The sequence below is a fragment of the Suncus etruscus genome, chromosome 4 (assembly GCF_024139225.1).
Source record: "Suncus etruscus isolate mSunEtr1 chromosome 4, mSunEtr1.pri.cur, whole genome shotgun sequence".
Lineage (NCBI taxonomy): Eukaryota > Metazoa > Chordata > Mammalia > Eulipotyphla > Soricidae > Suncus > Suncus etruscus.
The window spans coordinates 135,659,336-135,682,399 of record NC_064851.1 but is presented as its reverse complement, the minus strand read 5'-3'; positions in this window follow the sequence as shown (position 1 = coordinate 135,682,399).

Sequence of the window (23,064 nt, the reverse complement as noted above, 5' to 3'; positions counted from 1 at the left end):
AAGAAAAGATTAGGGCCCGGAGAGATAGCACAGCGGTGTTTGCCTTGCAAGCAGACGATCCAGGACCAAAGGTGGTTGGTTCGAATCCCGGTGTTCCATATGATCCCCCGTGCCTGCCAGGAACTATTTCTGAGGAGACAGCCAAGAGTGACCCCTGAGTACTGCCAGGTGTGGCCCAAAAACCAAAAAAAATAAAAATAAAAATAAAAAAAGATTAGTAAATAGTGCATGAAGTCAGAGAGAGCTTAGTAAGAGGCTTAGCACATGAGCAGCCCCGGGTTCCTTTGTCCTACACTTCATGGCCCCATCAGTAGTGCCAGGTAGTACCCTAATAATCTCCAATTATTCCCAATCATGGCTCTTGTGGACTGCATTACTGCCTGAGATTGAACTATTGAGCCTGCAAGACCAGGTCCCTATATAACATGGAAGGTACGTTATTTTCTTAGAAATTAAATAAAAGGCTGGTACATTATTCCTTAGTAAGATGCTATCCACAAATAAAATGGTCTGCTTTTCTAAGAATTTATACTGTGAAAATTACATTTCTATCTTACTCTTGTCTCCAATGAAACTACATGTTCCAGCACTAGATTGACTGAATATATCAATACAGTTTGATAGATCACTCTTCCTAAAAGGATTCACCTTCCAGACAAACCAAAAGATCAGCAAAAAGTTCTCCTCTATTATTAGTATCGCTTAAATGTGTGTAAATAATTCAAACATTGTAAAGAAGCGCACATCTTGAAAACTCTCAGCTCCCACAAAATAGCTTTACTCACTACAAGCAACAAGAAATCACAATGAATGTCTGGTGTGGCTTGTCAAAATTCCTATGCACAGATAGGAGTATTAATCTAGATTTGTCAATAAAATGAGAGTAAGATGTGCAGTTTATATAGCAAAATATTTATGAAGATTAAATGATAAAAAGCACAAACATTTTATCATAATAAAAATTCTGATTATCTGGTCATACCACCATGAACAAACCCAATCTTCTCTGATCTCAGAAGCTAAGCAGGGTTCAACCTGCTACTTCTTAGTAGCTAGATGAAGAATTTTGGTAAGTATCACTCATAAAAATTTTCTAGTGTCATCAAACTATGCATTTGTCTCCTTTTGATGAAATGATATTTATCTACATGAAAATTTTGGCAAAATTATTTATAAGTATATTTAGATTATTTTCCATGTTTTTGCATATCCTATTCTTGTAGGAAGCATCATTGTGAATCAAAGAAGTTACACAGACTGCTTTTTTTTAAAATATAATATTTATTTTGATCATAGTGGTTTACATGTTGTTGACAATAATATTTCAGTTAAATATTTACATAACATCTGGGGGGATTCCCATCACCAAATTGTCCTCCCTACACCTCCGTTTTTGTCCTATCTCCCGTATCCTCTTCCCTCACCCCCAGGGCTGCTAGAATATGTGGTCCCCTATGTACCTATCCTACTACATAGTAGTCTTGCATCTGGTTGGTCTAGGTGTCTCCCTAATTTCCCCCTCTAACTGGGAGGCAGGCCTAGCTAGTTAAATTTGCGTGGTTTGGTTTGAAGAAGAGAAAAGTAGTAAACTGGGATAAAAGTCTAATACTCCAAAAGTGGGCAGAGTCCTTCTAGAGGCTCTTATTATTGATTTGAGGGGTGAAGGAGGAAAAAGAAAATGAAACATTCCATCAGTACAAAAAGAAAAAAAAAACCAGAACAAACAAAACAAAACAAAACAAAAAAATCGCCATGGTCTTGAGATAAGAAACATGACATAGCCCATAAAGAAAGAAAAGAAGAGAAAAAAATAGGTATATCTGGGGACAACAGCTTCAATAACCACACCCAAACAGAGAAATCGGCCAAAAATAGTTAGGTAAGTAAAAATAATAATAATAATAATAATAATAATAATAATAATAAATGAAGGTAAAAAATAATATATAAAAAGTAAAAAATGTTTTGTGCCTTTTTTTTTTCCCCTCCTGCCCTGGCACAGTAAATATTGGGGTCATTTGAGAAGGAATTCACTTGGCCTAGGAGTTATGAGTTTCTCCGTCCTTGGAGTATATTGTCATGGGATCAACACAGACTGCTTTTTAGGTACTAAACAACTGCCCTCTAAGCTTCACCCACACCTATACAATATCAATATAATAGAATAAAAGTAAAAGCAGACTACTAAGAATGTGCCCTGTGTAGCAGGGAAACCTTAATCTGAATCTTTAATAGACAGGGTAAAGGAAAAAATTAAGGCCACATATACATCAATATGCAACTTTGGCCATTAAAGCATAAGCAAAGTAGCAATTGGAATTAATATAGACACAGCATCTAAATAAGATGCTAGAGTAATTCAAGGTGAGTCAAATAAAGTGAAGTCAGGTTCAGGGGCATATGGAGGCAAATTTCTGAACTGATGAAAATAATTGCACAGCACTGGAAGAAAGTGTAAATGCAATGCCTGCCTGTTCGCAGGGATATTGCGTCTGTTCTCAGTATAGTGATTTCTACTTCATTTTCTTCACATACTTAAACAAGAACATGTTTTAAGTAATTCTGAGCATAATGTACAAGAAATTCATTGGTTTCTAAATTATGAAAAGTATTATTTTCTTTCTAAGCAGTCTTTCTAAAAATAAAGTTAAATGCAATACTCCAGCATTTACTATTTTGATTTGAATTATCTTCCTTATAGCATATGGATTTTATGATATTTTTTGTTTGGTTGGGTTATTTTTGGATTTTTTTCTTTGTTGATTTAAGGCCACACCCAGTGATGCTCAGGGGTTACTCTTGGCTATGTGCTCAGAAATCACTCCTGACTTGGGGGATCATATGGGACTCCAGGGATCAAATCAAGGTTAGTCCTAGGTCAGCCACATGCAAGGCAAACACCCTAACACTTCACTATTGCTCTGGCCAGAATTTTATGATTTTATTTTGAGAATTATTCAAGTTGATATCAATAATTTTTAATTTTAGCCAAAAACAAACAAAAAAACACAAAATGAGCCATGATAAATTTAATTCTATCCAAAGTTCCACCCTACAACCCCACATAGGAAAATTCTTTACTTTCCAATAAACTCTTCTATTCTCAAACTCTCAGTTTGGGCATGTTTATTTTTTCAGTATTTTTATTCTGAAAATATTGAAAAACTTGGAAGCCATGAATTAACACAGGGACCAACCATGACCACTTCTATAACAAAGCTGCATAGACATGATTTCTTCTTGAGAAAGTTGCATCCAGCCTCTCATAGATAAGCTTCATTAACAAAGAAATCAGAAAGAAAAGAACAGAATGTGGTCCAATTTTGCTTAGAATTTGCCACTAGAGTTTGGAAAGACAATACAGTCATTGATGCATTAGTCTAGAACACCACCAACTCAGGTTTAGTGATCCCTAAGAAGAGCCTGGTGTGATCCCAAAACAAAACTAGCAAAGATTGTATCTTCAACATCAAGTATAATGTTCAAAGCATAACTGCTTAGGATTCGCTGAATAGTTAGGAATAATTAATATCCAGTTAAAGATGTCTAGCATTATTGTGATACGTTAAATATTTAGACATCATATCAGCTTTCTTCAAAATTTGTGATAATGTCTGTTAAATTCAGTACAAGTGTTTATACATTTGAGTATGTTTTCTATAACAATATATTAAGATCAAATCATGAAAATGTGCGATTTGTTGCTATATGTATGGAATAAGAGTATATCTATCTTGCCTAGTTAAATCAGTTCGAAGAAGAGGAATAAATACTGAACATCTTTCTCATATGTGAATATAAATAAACATAACTAAGGGAAAACAATTGGCCAATGGTAATAGAACTGGAGAGTTGGCCTAGAGGACTGAGTCTGCCAAGGTGAGAGGGTGGAAGGGAGGAGAGAACCTTGAGACTTTGATTAAAGAGTGGCTGAGACTCTGGTAGTGGACGTTGTGTAAGAACATGGTAAGCTTAAATTCTGTGACAGTATGGTAAAAAATGTGTGTGTATAAATTTATGTTTTCATGGGAAAAAAAGTTAACTGAGTTTTGGGGAGGTTTTGTCTGTTTGGTTGGTTGGTTGGTTGGTTGGTTGGTTGGTTGGTTGGTTTTTGGACCACACCCAGTGACGCTCAGGGGTTACTCCTGGCTATGCACTCAGAAATCACTCCTGGCTTAGGGGACCATGTGGGATGCTGGGGGATTGAACTGAGGTCTGTCCTAGGCTAGCAAGGACAAGACAGATGCCTTATCACTTGCACCACCTCTCCAGTCCCCTAATTGAGGGTTTTTTTTTTTATGACTATTACAAGAAAGCATATTTCCCTTAGTTATAAGTCATAAGTGATATTAAAGGCTGGAAATATATGAGATTCCCTTTCTTTATATCATTTTTAAGCCTCTGAGCTTTTTCCACCTGAAGGATTCAACTTAGAAAGCAGTGGAGAGGAAGATGAACCAATCACCCTATTCTGTTTTGAGTGTGCACCTTGGCTCGCCCTTCTAATTTCAGGAACCCCAATACAACTTCCCTTATTCCCATCCTACTGAATCATATTCTGTTCAATACAGACTTCACCCAAAAGCAAGATTGAGCAATGCCATGATAAGGTTTTAATTTTCTCACAGTCGTGTGTGGCTCATTTAAAGTTACATGAAACTAGATTTGGTTTTAGTCCTAAGACTAGCTTAAGTAATATACCCATTCACCCATTATAAATGCTAGCAACTGGAGCCAGGCATGTAGTTTAGAGGTAGAGGTTTACTTAAATGGATGAGCTACTAGGTTTGAATATTGAAAAAAAAAAAAAAAAGAAAATTTTAAAGTGAGGGAACATCAATATCGGATAGAAAGGAACTTAAATTGCATGTGCATGCAGCAGACTTCAGTTCAAATTCTAGTACCACAGACTGGTCCTCAAATACCTTGAATGGTTATTCCTGAGCAGAGAGTTGGAATATCCACTCAGTGTTTTTAGTAGTAGCCTCCAAAAGAGCACACACACACACACACACACACACACACACACACACACACACACACACACACACACACACACAGACTTATTTAAGTATAAATCTGCCAATGTGTTGGAATAAGAGCACATAAACCCTGAGATTTCCACCATCTCATCCTAGGAGTAAAAATTTCCAAACCTGAAAAAGTGAATAAATAATTGCCTTTGATTCAAACTGAAAATTCTAATATCTCATAAATCTTTAAAATTCCATATAGCCCCAGAAATTCTATACTTTTTCTCATTCCTATTACGTTTATTTTGGTATAGCACCCTCTTTGGCTTATTCATACACAAATCTAAATAGAATCACACAAAAATATGTTGTGCTATTTTGGAGAAAGCAAGCAATTTAAAAATAATTGACAACCAATCAAATTGAAACTAGATTTTTTTTAACAAAACTGATAAAAAAAAGTTAGGTCAACTTTTGAGAACTTAATAAAGTATTACAAATTAAATGTGCAAGTTGATTTGTATCTCAAAATAGAACACTCATCAGCTAGTAAAATTCAAACTGTTAGCAATGAACAGTCCCTTTGGTTTGCATTAAGTATACAAGTACTTTTCCTAGAATGTTCAGCAATGATATTTCATCTGTCTAATCTGACATGCTGGCCAGAAACTTAATTTTCTAGAATATGAAATCTTGATTTGCTTGGAGGAATCATTTGCTATAATATGTTCAAGTCTAAAACTGTATATCTAACCCTATTGAAGAAAAGTTAAGAATTTTTTATGATGTATTTGTCAAAATTATCTACAGTTATGAATTAGTTTTTCTTTGTGAGTAGAAAATATGTTAACTACTATTAGTTTATCTTTCTAAATTTGTTCTGGATGAAAAGAATAGATGCAAATAATTCTGCAACATTTAATTCACTTTTTCTACCTATAAAGATAAAAAAATAAAGATCTAAATGTAAATACACATGTTTGTGTGTTGGGGCTGTTGGACTACCCCTATTTGTGCTTGCATGACACTCCTGCAGTGCTTGGGATAGCACTCAGTGCCTGGGATCAAACTTGGGTCATCGGCCTTGAATTCATATTCTTCTATCTGTAATTTTTAGCATATAAGGCAAAGCACAGAACATTATGTATGAATTACAGCTGCTCAAAACTATCCACAAGCAACTTTTTATATAAATTAACATTTTAATAGCTATAAGGTAATTTTTAAATAAAGTACATGCTAATTTTTATCATTTGAATGACAGCTTATTCATTGAAGTAATGATGAGAAATTCACAATATGTTCCTACTACTTAAAAATAGTATGATTTTTTTTTTGAATTACAGATCTTTCACAGTTTTATTTAAGGTACATAATGACAGTGATTTAGGGTAATTCCCACCACCAGTGTTGACATCCCTCTGTCTTAGTTCCCAGCATGCATCCCATATTTTCACCCTTAGTCCTCTAGCCTGCTAGTGTAACAGGTCCCTTTTGTATAGCTTGTTGTAATTTGGGCCTCTTGATTCCATTGTTGTTGACTTTGGTTTGGGTATTTAGGTCTGACTATTTTTTATTTTCACTCAATGTTCCTGAGACAGTTTGGCCCCTAGGTCATATCCAAAAAGGAGTATGACTTGAGACAAGTTATTTGATCAGTCTATGTCTTGTGTTCTATATCTATGTATAGTAGTTTGTTACAAAACAACCTCAGTTAAAACATGTCTCCCCTTAACATGAAATCTGAGATATTTGTATGAATTGCTTGGTATGTGCATTCAGGCATAGGTACTAAGACACTTTTAAGATTTCACTTCATTTACTTAGAATCAGGTAACCATACTCTATAGGTGTCCCATCTAGCCTCCTGAGGATGTGAGTTCCCATACAAAAATGGTGGCATCCCAGTTTTTAGCTAACTGCTAGATATGTGAGTAAGGTCATCCTGCATCAGCCAGTTTCAGTTGCCTTTTTAGCTGACAGTAGTCACATTTATAACCCCTGGTGGTGCCAGCAGAAGAACCATCTATTTTCCAATTCACAGAATCATCAGAAATACATAATTAAATATTGGAGGGAAACAGTTTTTCATTTTAGTTTTATTTGTTTATTTGCGTTTTTCTGGGGGGTAATGCTTAGTGATGTTTGAAAGTTACTCCTAACCATGTGATCATGTATGTGATCATGGTCAGTCTTGACAGTGGTCAGGGGTACCTGTGGTGTCATGTTTTAAATCTAGATCTCTGTAGGCAAAGCATGTGCTCCAACCTATTGAAATATGTCTCTAGCACCTCAGGTGGTCTTTTTTTAAGGTAAATATTAAGTGAAACACTATACAGTGGAATAATAACATTTACCAATTAAAATTTTTAAGATGAAATGAAAATATACATATACACTTTTAACTGTTTCCAGACTCTTTAATTTTCAGTACCTATTAATTATAATTTTGACTGCAAAATGAGTAATTGGAAGCAAACTATAGTAAAACATAATGCAAGCTCTAGTAGGTTTGTTTAAAATTTACACATTACTTGGGGTCGGAGAGGTGGCGCTAGAGGTAAGGTGCCTGCCTTGCAAGCTCTAGCCAAGGAAAGACCGCAGTTCAATCCCCTGGCATCCCATATTGTCCCCCAAGCTAGGGGTGATTTCTGAGCGCTTAGCCAGGAGTAACCCCTGAGCATCAAATGGGTGTGGCCAAAAAAATTTACAGATTACTTTAAAAAATCAGAAAGAAATATATAATACATTAATTTTTAAAAACCCACTGTTTGAAACCTTGAAAAATAATATTAGTATAATGCTTTTAGTCAGAAACAAACTAGAAGCTGAATGACCACTCCACATGAAAATTTTATCCTTTTTTTAAAGATAAATTGCATGAGTTCCTGTCATCTAATAATTAGAAATTACATGTAAAACCATGCCTCTTAGTTTATAAAAATAATTTGTTGGCAAAAGCTGGCTCCCTGTGTGTGACACCAGGCGGGGAAAATCCGCGAAAGTACACCGGCCCAGTGGGGCTCAGCTGTGAAAGACTGTGAGTGTGACCTGTCTATGTCTGTCTACTGTCCTCTTGCATGAAACTCTTGCGAGTGGGGCAAAAAGAGCCTCCAGAAACCTCGCTCGCCCAGACGCCATTTTCAGGGAGGGACTTCAGAGCATAAAAACCGGCTATCCATTGCAAAAGCTGGCTCCCTGTGTGTGACACCAGGCGGGGAAAATCCGCGAAAGTACACCGGCCCAGTGGGGCTCAGCTGTGAAAGACTGTGAGTGTGACCTGTCTATGTCTGTCTACTGTCCTCTTGCGTGAAACTCTTGCGAGTGGGGCAAAAAGAGGCTCAGAGGAGCACGGCCGCTCCGCTTCGCTACGCGGCCGTGCACTCTTTCTAAGGAAAGAACTCCATTGCAACAAGAAGGAAAGATCACACTAAGAACGGCGCTATATCACAGAAGCAAACATTTCTCTCTGGACTGTCTTCTCTGTTACATGCTCGGGCCTAAGATTTGACCCAGTGTGAGGCTTCATCCACGGAGGACTCCCCTCCCTTAGAGGCAAGTCAGCCCATCCAGAAAGGGAGGAGCCAGAGGAGTGTGCTGCCTACATCATATAGACAATGAATACCACTACAACACGTAGAAAAACCCACAATACAAATGTGACAATGGGGAAACAGCGCAGGCCAGCATCAGACATAGAGAATGAAGATGACAATTCTGAGGACCAGATAATGACTGAACAACTAATCAACCTCTCAGATAAGGACTTTAGACTAGCAATATGGAAGGTGCTCAACAGACTCCAAGAAACCATGGATCGAGTTGAACAGAACACTAATAAGAACCAAGAAAATATGAAGGCAGAAATGACAAAACTCCAAACTGAAATAACATGTCAACTAACAGGCCTGAAAAACTCAGTAAACGAAGTGAATGACAAAATGGATAAGCTCTGGGACAGGGTATCAGAAGCTGAGAATAGACTTGGTGCTGTGGAAGATGAGATACATAACAATTCCATACAGCAGGAGAGATTGGACAAAAAACTTAAAGCAAATGAGCAGACAATGGAAAAATTAGTCAAAGAATGGGAACAGACGAAAATAGAAGTCTATGATAAGATCAACAGAAACAACTTAAGAATCATTGGAGTCCCAGAGACCCAGGAAGAAAATTTCCAGGAAGAATCAATGGTCAAGAACATCATTAAAGAGAAACTTCCAGAGCTAAAGAATATATGTGATCAAATCCTGCATGCCCGAAGAGTACCAACCAAAAGAGACCCCAGAAAAACCACCCCAAGACACATCCTAGTCACAATGACAAATCCCACAGATAGAGACAGAATTCTGAAAACAGCAAGATCAAAAGGGGAAATCATGTTCAAGCAAGCTTCCCTGAGATTTACAGCAGACCTGTCACCAGAAACGCTCAATGCCAGAAAGCAGTGGTGGGATATTGTGACAAGACTGAATGAAATGAATGCTTCACCCAGAATACTATACCCAGCAAAACTCACTTTCCGGTTTGATGGAAGAATACATGGTTTCACAGACAAAAAACAGCTCAGAAACTTCACAGACACAAAACCAGTCTTAAGAGAAAAACAGAAAGACCTAATCTAAGACAAGACTACCCAAAAGACACACCAAATTTTGAAATAAAGATGGCGTTAAATCCCAGGACAATTCTTTCTCTCAACGTCAATGGACTAAATGCACCAGTTAAGAGACACAGAGTGGCTAAATGGATCAAAAAACTCAATCCAACCTTCTGCTGCCTACAAGAAACGCACCTGAATAGTCAGAACAAACATAGACTCAAAATAAAAGGCTGGAGAAAAGTTATCCAAGCAAACAACACCCATAAAAAAGCTGGAGTGGCCATACTAATATCAGATAATGCAAACTTTATACTCAGGAAGGTTGTAAGGGACAAAGATGGACATTTTATATTAATCAAGGGGTACGTAGAGCAGGAAGAATTCACTCTCCTAAACATATATGCACCGAATGAGGGGCCAGCAAAATATTTAATACAACTGCTGACAAATCTGAAAAATAATATCAACAACAACACAATAATTGTGGGGGACCTAAACACGGCTTTGTCAACACTGGACAGGTCAACCAGACTGAAACCCAACAAGAATATACTAGACCTGAGGAGAGAAATGGAAGAAAGAGGCCTAGTGGATATATATAGGACACTCCATCCCCAGAAACCTGGATACACATTCTTCTCCAATGTACATGGGACATTCTCCAGGATAGACTACATGCTGGCACATAAAACATACCTCCATAAGATCAAGAGGATAGAAATTTTGCAGACTACCTTCGCTGACCACAAGGCTCTGAAATTATTTGTGAACTCCAAAGGGACTCAGAAGAAACACTTTAACACCTGGAAGTTAAACAGCCTCATGCTCAATAACCAGTGGGTCCGAGATGAAATCAAGGAGGAAATAAAAAGGTTCCTGGAAACAAATGACAATAAAGACACAAACTCTCAGAACTTATGGGACACAGCAAAAGCAGTACTGAGAGGAAAATTTATAGCTTTGCAAGCACACATCAGGAAGGAAGAAGGAGCTTACCTGAGTAGCTTAATGACACAGCTAATAGAACTAGAAAATGCTCAACAAAAGGACCCAAGAACAGGAAGACAGAAGGAAATAACAAAGCTGAGAGCAGAAATCAACGAAGTGGAAACTCAAAAAACAATCCGAAAGATCAACGAAAGCAGAAGTTGGTTCTTTGAAAAAATAAACAAGATTGATAGACCACTGGCAAACCTAACAAAGAAAGAGAGAGAGAGAAACTTGATAACTCGTATCAGGAATGAAAAAGGAGAGATCACTACTGATATGACAGAGATTCAAAGGGTAATCAGAAACTACTTTGAAAAACTCTACGCCACTAAAAATGAGAACCTGGAAGAAATGGATAAATTCTTGGACTCTTATAATCTTCCACGGTTGAAGGAAGAGGATGTAGCATATCTAAACACCCCCATCACCATTGATGAAATTAAAACAGTAATCAAATGTCTGCCGAAAAACAAAAGCCCAGGTCCAGATGGATTCACTAATGAATTCTATCAAACTTTCCAAGAGGAACTACTGCCAATCTTGGCAAGACTCTTTCATGAAATTGAACAAACAGAAACACTTCCAAATAGCTTTTATGAAGCCAACATCACCTTGATACCTAAACCAGACAGAGACGCTACCAAAAAAGAAAATTACAGACCAATATCACTGATGAATGCAGATGCAAAGATCCTCAACAAAATCCTGGCAAATAGGATTCAATGCCTCATTAAGAAGATCATCCACTACGATCAAGTAGGTTTCATCCCAGGAATGCAAGGCTGGTTTAACATCCGTAAATCTATCAACATAATACACAACATCAATAACAAGAAAAATAAAAACCACATGATCATATCAATAGATGCAGAGAAAGCATTTGATAAGGTCCAACACCCATTCTTGATCAAAACTCTCAGCAAGATGGGAATGGAGGGAACCTTTCTCAATATAGTGAAGGCCATCTACCACAAGCCAGTGGCAAATATTATCCTCAATGGAGAAAAACTGAAAGCCTTCCCTCTAAATTCTGGCACAAGACAAGGCTGTCCTCTCTCACCACTCCTATTCAACATAGCACTGGAAGTACTTGCTATAGCGATTAGGCAAGAAAAGGATATCAAGGGAATCCAGATAGGAAAGGAAGAAGTCAAGCTCTCACTGTTTGCAGATGACATGATACTCTACTTAGAAAACCCTAAAGACTCTATCAAAAAGCTTCTAGAAACAATAGACTCATATAGCAAGGTGGCAGGCTACAAAATTAACACACAAAAATCAATGGCCTTTCTATACACCAACAGTAATAAAGAAGAAATGGACATTAAGAAAACAACCCCATTCACAATAGTACCACACAAACTCAAATATCTTGGAATCAACTTGACTAAATATGTGAAGGACCTATACAAAGAAAACTATAAAACTCTGCTCCAAGAAATAAGAGAGGACACACGGAAATGGAAACACATACCCTGCTCATGGATTGGCAGGATTAACATCATCAAAATGTCAATACTCCCCAAGGCATTATACAGATTTAATGCCATCCCTCTAAAGATACCCATGACATTCTTCAAAGAAGTGGATCAGACACTTTTGAAATTCATTTGGAACAATAAACACCCTCGAATAGCTAAAGCAATCATTGGGAAAAAGAATATGGGAGGAATTACTTTTCCCAACTTTAAACTGTACTACAAAGCAACAGTTATCAAAACAGCATGGTATTGGAATAAGGATAGGTCCTCAGATCAGTGGAATAGGCTTGAATACTCAGAAAATGTTCCCCAGAGATACAACCATCTAATTTTTGATAAAGGAGCAGGAAATCCTAAATGGAGCAGGGAAAGCCTCTTCAACAAGTGGTGTTGGCACAATTGGATAGCCACTTGCAAAAAATTAAACTTAGACCCCCAGCTAACATCATGTACAAAGGTAAAATCCAAATGGATTAAAGACCTCGATATCAGCCCCAAAACCATAAGATATATAGAACAGCACATAGGCAAAACACTACAGGACATTACAGGCATCTTCAAGGAGGAAACTGCACTCTCCAAGCAAGTGAAAGCAGAGATTAACAGATGGGAATATATTAAGCTGAGAAGCTTCTGCACCTCAAAGGAAATAGTGCCCAGGATACAAGAGCCACCCACTGAGTGGGAGAAACTATTCACCCAATACCCATCAGATAAGGGGCTAATCTCCAAAATATACAAGGCACTGACAGAACTTTACAAGAAAAAAACATCTAACCCCATCAAAAAATGGGGAGAAGAAATGAACAGACACTTTGACAAAGAAGAAATACGCATGGCCAAAAGACACATGAAAAAATGTTCCACATCACTAACCATCAGGGAGATGCAAATCAAAACAACGATGAGATACCACCTCACACCCCAGAGAATGGCACACATCACAAAGAATGAGAATAAACAGTGTTGGCGGGGATGTGGAGAGAAAGGAACTCTTATCCACTGCTGGTGGGAATGCTGTCTAGTTCAACCTTTATGGAAAGCGATATGGAGATTCCTCCAAAAACTGGAAATCGAGCTCCCATACGATCCAGCTATACCACTCCTAGGAATATACCCTAGGAACACAAAAATACAATACAAAAACCCCTTCCTTACACCTATATTCATTGCAGCTCTATTTACCATAGCAAGACTCTGGAAAAAACCAAGATGCCCTTCAACAGATGAATGGCTAAAGAAACTGTGGTACATATACACAATGGAATATTATGCAGCTGTCAGGAGAGATGAAGTCATGAAATTTTCCTATACATGGATGTACATGGAATCTATTATGCTGAGTGAAATAAGTCAGAGAGAGAGAGAAAAACGCAGAATGGTCTCACTCATCTATGGGTTTTAAGAAAAATGAAAGACACCCTTGTAATAATAATTTTCAGACACAAAAGAGAAAAGAGCTGGAAGTTCCAGCTCACCTCAGGAAGCTCACCACAAAGAGTGATGAGTTTAGTTAGAGAAATAACTACATTTTGAACTGTCCTAATATTGAGAATGTATGAGGGAAATGTAGAGCCTGTTTAGGGTACAGGCAGGGGTTGGGTAGGGAGGAGGGTGATTTGGGACTTGGGTGATGGGAATGTTGCACTGGTGATGGGTGGTGTTCCTTTTATGACTGAAACCCAAACACAATCATGTATGTAATCAAGGTGTTTAAATAAAAAAAAAATTAAAAAAAAAAAAATAATTTGTTGATTTTCAGGATATATCTACAAGGTTCCTCATTCCTCCTCACCATAAATCACTTCTGGAGATGTGAAACTCCCATCAGCATTAAATTGCATGTGAACTCCAAAGTCACAGCACACTCCATCTGGTTTGTTATTTATTTAGCTCCCAAACTAAATGCATTGATGTTTGGTTTCTGCTTTTATTTATCATAAATAGAAGGTGAAGCCTATATTTCTACATTTTAAAGCTATGAAAATCAACAGTTGCAAAATACTTGGGAAGTATCTATTTCAAATATTTAAATTCTGTTGTGAATCAAGTCAAATAGCAGAACAAGGATAGAATCCAGAGATTCTAAATACAACCTATGGAAGTTCCTCTTCTCTGTCTGATGTGCAACCATCTGGTGGTTGGGAGTCCACAATAGAAAATCAATTTTGGATTAAAATCTTAGCTAGTGCATGAGTGTGTGGTATTAAATAATTAATAATAATAATAATAATAATAATAATAATAATAATAATAATAATAATTTAAACAACATGTAGTCTTTATGACATCAGCCAGGTTTTAAGTTAAGAAATAAAATGTGACTAAATACAACTTTCAAATCAGTTAAAAATGTTTGGTTTTTAAGATGCCCTTCAATAAATGAATGGCTAAAGAAACTGTGGTACATATACACAATGGAATATTATGCAGCTGTCGGGAGAGATGAAGTCATGAAATTTTCCTATACATGGATGTACATGGACTCTATTATGCTGAGTGAAATAAGTCAGAGGGAGAGAGATAGATGCAGAATAGTCTCACTCATCTATGGTTTTAAGAAAAATAAAAGATATTTTTGCAATAATTCTAAAAAACAAAAGATAGGAGGGCTGGAAGGTTCAGCTCATGGCATGAAGCTCATCACAAAGAGTGATGAGTGCAGTTAGAGAAATAACTACATTGAGAACTATCCTAACAATATGAATGAATGAAGGAAGTAGAAAGCCTGTCTAGAGTACAGGCAGGGGTTCGGATAGTACAGGTGGAGGAAGATTTGGGATATTAATGATGGGAATATTGCAGTGGTGAAGGGGGGGTGTTCTTTACATGACTGAAACCCAACTATAGTCATATTTGTAGTCAAGGTGTTTAAATAAATATATTAATAATATAAAATGTTTGTTTTTGTAGTATGTATTGTTTTTGATCTGTATTTGAGATTACTGACTAGAAACTTCCCAGTGACATAAATTCAGGGTAGAAAGAATTTTCATAGATTTGATTATATGTGGTAATTGGCTTTTATTCACTCCCAGTTCTGTTGTTTTTCAGAGCTCAACCTTAATAAGAGTAGATTTAGAAACTAAAAACAATTGCAAGTCGTATTAGAATACTTCATTATACAACAAAATATCTTGCAGTTGCCTATGGCATTTTTCTAATCATAGGAAGAGAGCTTGAGCTATACAGCTTATAACTGTTTATGTGCAAATGAACATCTTGCCTCATTTCTATCAAAGCTCCAACCATAGCATGGTAAGTTCTTTTGTATGAGAAGTTTATCAAGATCAGAGTTGATTTTTAGCATTGTCAAGCGGGAGACCCAAACTACAAGCTTAAAAATATGCCTGTCAAAGAGGCAGTTTAGGATATAGGAAGAATTTAGGAACATTAGTGGAAGAAATATCACACTAATAGCAGTATTGGTGTTGGAACAGCGTATCACTAAAACTACTCTACACAATTTTTTTGTAAATCGTGGTGATTTTTAAAAACTATCAGAAAAATAGACCACGCAAACAAACAGTATTGTCAGAACAAATCAGGATACCTAATTAAATATTATTTTTAGGTAAATAATCATTTTATCAATGCAATTTTGGATAAGAGGAATAGGAAAGTAAATATACTAAAATATTAAGCTATTGTTTGAAATTCAAATTTAACTGGGTGTCTTTACTGTTTAGGATTGTTTTCTTTTGCCTTTTTGTTGTGGTTGTTGTTGCTGCTAAAACTGGCAATTCTACTTAGAGATAAATGCCAAACACTATCCTGCTATTCAGTTTTTGTTCTTTCAATGCCATTTAAATACTGAATTGCGATTTATTTCAGTACCTCCTAGTGGCATGGTTTCATGGTTCCACTAACCTTTTCCATGTCATCAGACTCTAATCTGATTCCAGACACAATTTTAATATCCATAATAATCATTAAAATAAAAATAAGACTACTATACATATATCTGTATTGTCTCATGTTTTTTTTTTTGAAGAACAGAAGCAATCCTTGCTTCCTTTAAAATAAATTCTGAGAAATCACATTGCTAAACTGTTATTGTAAACAAATAATAAAATGCAGAGTGAAGAATGCTTACCTGGGTCACAGAAAGATCCTCTATGTATGTTTGATGCCATATTTCTGGTGCCAACATTCACGTTATTATTTAAATCTGATCGTTTCTTTTCTAGCATGACTATGTCAGATTCAGAGGAGAAAAACTTGATTTTAAACACTACTGGCTGCAGGTGAACATTCATTGATTGTTTTATGTCACTTCATCTTATGCCTTGCGATCTTCTCACTGCTAATTAAGACAAAGGGCAAAATTACATCCTTAAGCAAACTGTTTAAAACCCTTTCCCAGTCTAGGAAGTGACAGACACCACACCACACTTAAAGTTCGCTTCTCTTTTTTTTTAGAGTCTTTATATAGCATAATAGACTAACAGAGTACAAGATGAGCAGACTGAGGGGAAGAATTATTTTGCACTCCTGCTGATGCAGGCAAGTGTAGAAATGATTTTGTTAATTTTTTACCCTTTAGAATAGTACATAGAAGGCAACCTAACAAGTATTAGGATTCACAATGCCATCTGTCTGTTGAACACATAGTCTAATTCAGTAGACAGTGAGACGTATAGACATAGATATCTTGTTTTTTGTTGTTTTTTTTTTTGCCTAGTTTGCTTTTTTTTTTTTAATTGCTCTGTTGACCTAAAACCAAGAAATTAAGCAGCAGGGAAAGAAATAAGAACTAATTTTCTTTTCTTTTCAAGTCAAAGAAATGTGCTGATTTTCTGGGACTTTAACAAGTCTTCAGTATCCAAAACTTTCTCTAAAATGCTTAAAAATTACATATTCTAGCAGCCCTGGGGGTGAGGGAAGAGGATACGGGAGATAGGACAAAAATGGAGGTGTAGGGAGGACAATTTGGTGATGGGAATCCCCCCTGATGTTATGTAAATATTTAACTAAAATATTATTGTCAACAATATGTAAACCACTATGATAAAAATAAAAATTATATTAAAAAACATTTTTATAAGTTTTGATCTGGGGTTCCTTCCTCTGGTAGAGAAAAGTAGAATAAAACTTTTGTAACTTTAAAAAAAAAATTAGAGCTGTAACCATGCCCACACATGCAGTCATCATGTTTGTACTTGGCCCACTCTATAGAGTCACTCCTTTCTCAAATGAGATGTGAATCAAACCATGAAAGATCATGGCTATGCTGGCCCACACGGTAGAAAGCAGGTCATCTCAGGAGGTGAGGGAGGGCCAAACTCCTGCCCTGCCGAAGACAGGCCTGCTGCATCCATTACCCAGAATCACCATTTTCTTGATGGCCCTGCCTCCTCACCCCTCCACAATTCCCTTGGGGGATACAAATCTGGTGAAACTTTAGGTTTTGGGGTTGATATTACCAGGGCTTTTTGCAGCAAGTGCAGGCACCCTCCCCTATATCTTCCTTTTTCTAGGAGGCCTGGCAACTGTAACCATGCCCCTAAATGTCACAGTATCAATAATTGTGCTTTGAATTTCTGGAGAACTTAATTGTTTTGATCATGTCATCCCTAAAGGAATACTCTAATTTAACAGAATGGACAGCTAAAAACAAGAGCTTATTAAACCTTCTGTCATTTTATTAATGACTTAATTGGAGACACAATATTATTCACAAATGTGCTTGCTATTACACTTTTTCTTTTTTTCTTTTTCAAAGCTTTCTTCTCTTTATTTTTATTTTTTCTTTCTATCTACTTTTTTCAATAACTTTGCTTTCACTTATCTGAAAACAAATGTATTATGATCAACGATGTCAACTATGTGGTGCATTTTCTTTAAATAAAGTAAAAAATGCTTAAAGATAAAACATTTACATATTAACACAATATTAAAATGGACACCACAGTCTGCACAAAGGGCACAATTAGTCAACTGGCATCTTATTTCATAAGGGATAGGAATGAATTCAGAGATTATTTGTCCCTTTTTTTGGGAAAAAGAATCTCAAATCAAAGCCAAAACTTTTAATGAATGAATATAATTTATAGCATAATATCATAATTTTTTAGAGTTTGTGGGCATTACCATATCTCTGCATTGTTCTCATAAACTTTCCTTATTCTTTTTTGGAGTATGGAAGTGGTTGGCACTCACCCAAAAGTACTTAGAACTTATTTATTCTTGGCTCTGTGCTCATGGATCACTCCTGGAGGTGCTTTGAAGACCAAATATGGAGTAGAGGTATAGCCTGGGTCAGCCATAAGCAAGTGCCATACACACTGTACTATCCCTCTGGGATTTTTTCTCAATTTTTAAAGATAAACATTTCTCCCTATGGGGGATTTAAAAACTGCTTCTCCTTTGTTAGAGATAAATTTAAAATATCCTTAGTATTGACAGATGTTCCCAAACCAATAAATAAACAATAATAAATCCTCATTATATCTCATATATATAACATGTTTGACAATAAGTGACAACTTACTGCATGTGTGTATATATTTACGTATTATACATTACACACATTTTTAAATTTATGTTTTTCTTCCTGATATCTGCAAACATTTTCTGAGTTGGTAGGCCAGGATAGTATGTTTCTATACAACAAACAATTGAGTTGAATCTCTGAAGGCTTGGACCCTCTACTTCAATCAGAGAAAATCTGAAGCTACTTTGCCATTTTTCACAGAAGCTTTAAAGAAGCTTTGGAAAGTGGAGTTCCCTTGATAAGAGTGAAGCCAAGAAAAAGCCAGAGCAGCCAATATATTACACACCACACATATTTGGGTTCTGCTTTGGGTTTATCAAATTTACAATTCTGCTCTGCATCCTTTGAATAAAAGCAAATTTCATTTAATTAGAAGCCCTGAATTATAAGTATGTGAACTCTCTTTCTTAAACCCTACAAAGGAAAAGAACTCTTAATCCAAAAGAGCCCAATGACGTTTCATTACGTTCTCATTTGAAGACTTTCACAGTTGCTCCTTCAATTCCTTTTCATCCTAACTCGCTTCCACATGGGTTTATCATCTAAATGTTGACTGACCTTTAAATTGGCTTAGGAAATAAAATTAAAAAGTGGTTAAGAGAACTTAAATTTTTTTTTATTCAGAAACTGGAATTCAGAGTTAGTGACCCAGTCTTTTTTGCCCTACAGTTTGAAAATGTGGGCAGAGTGAGGGTATGGAAATCTTCAGTTATCTACTGAAGCCCTATAGCTACCAAAGAATGCTAATTGTAACTTGAAATTTCCTTATTTTACACAGCATAGCATTGGTCACATTCTTTTCCTGCTATAATTGCTTATGAACTACTCTCAAATAGCCCCTCATTAACCGGCCCAGGCAGAAGTCAGCAGCTGTGTGCCCAGCAGCTAGAGATGTAGGTGATCATGATCATGCAGTGTGATCCAGGTCACCAGTCAGGCTGGATCCTAAAGAACAGCTGCCTGCAGCTCTAACAGGCCGTCATTCAATCCGGTCATTCCCAGTTCCCAGAGAACATAAAGGTACAGAGATTTTTGGTTACTCCAGCACGTAGCGGGATTTCCTAATGAGCTAAACAGGAAAATAACAGATGGTACACTGAGTATAAATATATGAAAATAACCCTAGGAGCAGAAACAGAAGGCTGGCACTCCCAGGAGAATCAAGTAAAAGCAGAGAAGATTCCCCACTGTCTCTCGGCTCTTCTCATTTTATCTCACTTCTGGAAAGCCCAAACTTTGTCACTAGCCTGCAATGTCTGAAGTGCTCCCTTCAGATTGCTGCCAAATTGTCCTCCACCTGGAAACCCTCAGCATCTGATCGCTAAGACCTCTACGGCTCCCTTCTGTTCTTTCTCTTTCACTATAATCATCTCTATAGACTCATATGGCTTATTCTGCTCTTCCTTTTGGACTCCACACGTCTGTTAGAAAGATTCCAACCCACTGCTTCTGCATATGACCATATTTCATCATTGTCCTTTCTTTTTCCTTCTTTATAATTGAGTTGTCCCCACCACCATTTCAAATCTTATTGCTCCTGTGTTATTGGATCCCCCCATTTTTTTTAAAATAAGCATATTTTTTTCATGGGATTTTACTAAAATTTTCAATGCTAACATTAGCTGGAAATTTGATCAACATTTAACAGATATTTAATATATGATTTGGGGATAACAATTGCAAATAATAGCACTGTGTTAAGGGAAATGTGTAGAACATTGCAGTTTAAATAACTAATACTTTGCTTTTCCTTTCACATAGCCATTTCTTTCTTTCTTTCTTTTCTTTCTTTCTTTCTTTTCTTTCTTTCTTTCTTTTCTTTCTTTCTTTCTTTCTTTCTTCCTTCCTTCCTTCCTTTCTTTCTTTCTCTTTCTTTCTTTCTTTCTTTCTTTCTTCCTTCCTTCCTTTCTTTTTCTTTCTTCCTTCCTTTTTCTTTCTTCCTTTCTTTTTCTTTCTTTCTTTCTTTTCTTTCTTTCTTTCTTTTCTTTCTTTCTTTCTTTCTTTCTTTCTTTCTTTCTTTCTTTCTTTCTTTCTTTCTTTCTTTCTTTCTTTCTTTCTTTCTTTCTTTCTTTCTTTCTTTCTTTCTTTCTTTCTTTCTTTCTTTCTTTCTTTCTTTCTTTCTTTCTTTCTTTCTTTCTTTCTTTCTTTCTTTCTTTCTTTCTTTCTTTCTTTCTTTCTTTCTTTTTTGCTTTTTGGGCCATACCTGAAGACACTCAGGGGTTACTCCTGGCTATGTGCTCAGAAATTGCTCCTAGCTTGGGGGACCATCTGTGACTCCAGGAGATCTAACAGCAGTCACTCCTAGGCTAGCTCGGGCAAGGCAGACGCCTTACCACTTGTGCCACTGCTCCGGTCCCACATAGCCATTTCTGTAAACAGCAAAAATATGTCACTCCCATTAGATGTGATTTAACTGTTCACAGATAAAATTATAAAATAAGGAATCAATAGTTTAGGAAAACAAAATATATAGAATATAAAGACCTTATATACATCTTAAAAGTATATTATTGCATATTGTACACACATGTGCACACAGGTACACACACAGATGACCAGTAACAACAACCTAAAATTCAAATGGCCAGAAAGTCTAGAACACATTCCAGGAAAGACAAAGTGAAAATTTTGAGTGAGAAGAAGGAGAAAAATTAAGTAAGAGGTTAAAGAAAATGTTTTACATTAAAAGCTTAAAATTTTGTTCAATCATAACTGAGTCTAACTCCATCAATTATAATTGATTACTGATTTTCTATAAAGAAATAAAGGGACCTGATTCTATAGTCTGACTAAATGTCCATAATCAACAGTTCACCAAACATTGATTGTTTGATGGTTACATAAATAATTGTTTTGGGCCCAATCCAAATGTGTTTCACTTTTAAAAAAAATTATTGGAAATTTGGGGCTGGAGAGATAGCACAGCGGTGTTTACCTAGCAAGCAGCCAACCCAGGACCTAAGGTGGTTGGTTCGAATCCCGGTGTCCCATTTGGTCCCCCATGCCTGCCAGGAGCTATTTCTGAGCAGATAGCTAGGAGTAACCCCTGAGCACCACCAGGTGTGGCCCAAAAACAAATAAAAAATAATGATTGGAAATTCAATATCTCTGTAATGTCTCCTTAGCGTCACTTTCAAAATAGCTATCAACACTGTTGCAGGTATCAACACTCACAGTAGTACTGGTCTACCCCTTTTTTTTGTAAGTTAGCTGCAACAGGTCCAGGTACGTACTTATATATTTAAAAAAGAAAAAGGCATTAGTGGAGGCCTAAATCTTCTTCTCTTACATTTTCATAATTTTAGGTAAGAAAGTGGTTCTGGATTCCCAGAATCCTTATAGAGAATTGTCTTCAATCTCAATGACCTAATTGAATCACAAGTTCCCTCTTAATTTAAGTATTGAGTATTGGTTCCCTGAGATAATAGGCTTTCTGCCTATAAAATGAATAAAATCAACTTTCTGTTAGGGAGCAAAAAGAGAGTCAGATTGTTTTTGAATAAATAGACTACTGTGTCTGCCAGATTCTACCTTTTAGTCTACTCAGCATTCATATTTACCTTTTTTACTTTGCAAATTCTTTACACAATATTTAACTGCATTAATAAAAACCACAAGATTTCTTTCTGATCTCTGAATGGTCAGCAGAATTCTTGGTCAAGCCAAATGCATCTCCTATAGACAAATCTTCTATATTAAAATATAATCTGTGGGGCTGGAGCAATAGCACAGTGGGTAAGTCATTTGCCTTGCACATGGCCGTCCTGGGTTCTATTCCCAGCACCCCCAAGCCTGCCAGGAGTGATTTCTGAGTACAGAGCCAGGAGTAACCCCTGAGCATGACCCAAAAAATAAAAATAAAATAAAATAAATCTGTGTGTCCACCATTTACTTTTACATAGGATAGAGAAGGAACAAGTCAATGTAAGAGAGGAGAGAGAAGGAAACAGACCATTTGAATATAATGCATATACTGCTGAGTAGGAATAATGAGGACCTGAAGACCTAAAAGAGGTATTTTCTCTTAGTTACATCACAAGTCTTGATTTGAGGAAAGGTGGGGAGAATAGTGTTTGGGAGGTGAGAAGGATTTTCTAGTTATTTTAGTCATGACTACATTTGTCATGGACACTGAAAAGTAATTTCAGTGTAAGTAATTAGAAGAAATTTCAAAGTGTACCTTTTATTGATAAAATTTTGGTGACTCATATTTTTGAACAGTCACTAGATGCTACAACCAGCCTCAGGGTTTTGGTGCAATTCAATTCTCTTCCAACATTCCTATACCAATCATAAATATCTGAAGATTTACTTGTATACATATGTCTTTTGATCACAAGCATATTACTGAGAATAAATTTTAAGTAGAAGCTTTGATAATTCAAAACATTTTCAAAAGTAAAAAAAATTGCTGCTTAAAGAATAAATAAAAAAATTAAATAGGACCAGAGAGAGAGAATGGAGAGAAGGTGTTTGCCTTGCATGCAGAAGGATGGTGGTTCGAATCCTAGCAAACCATAT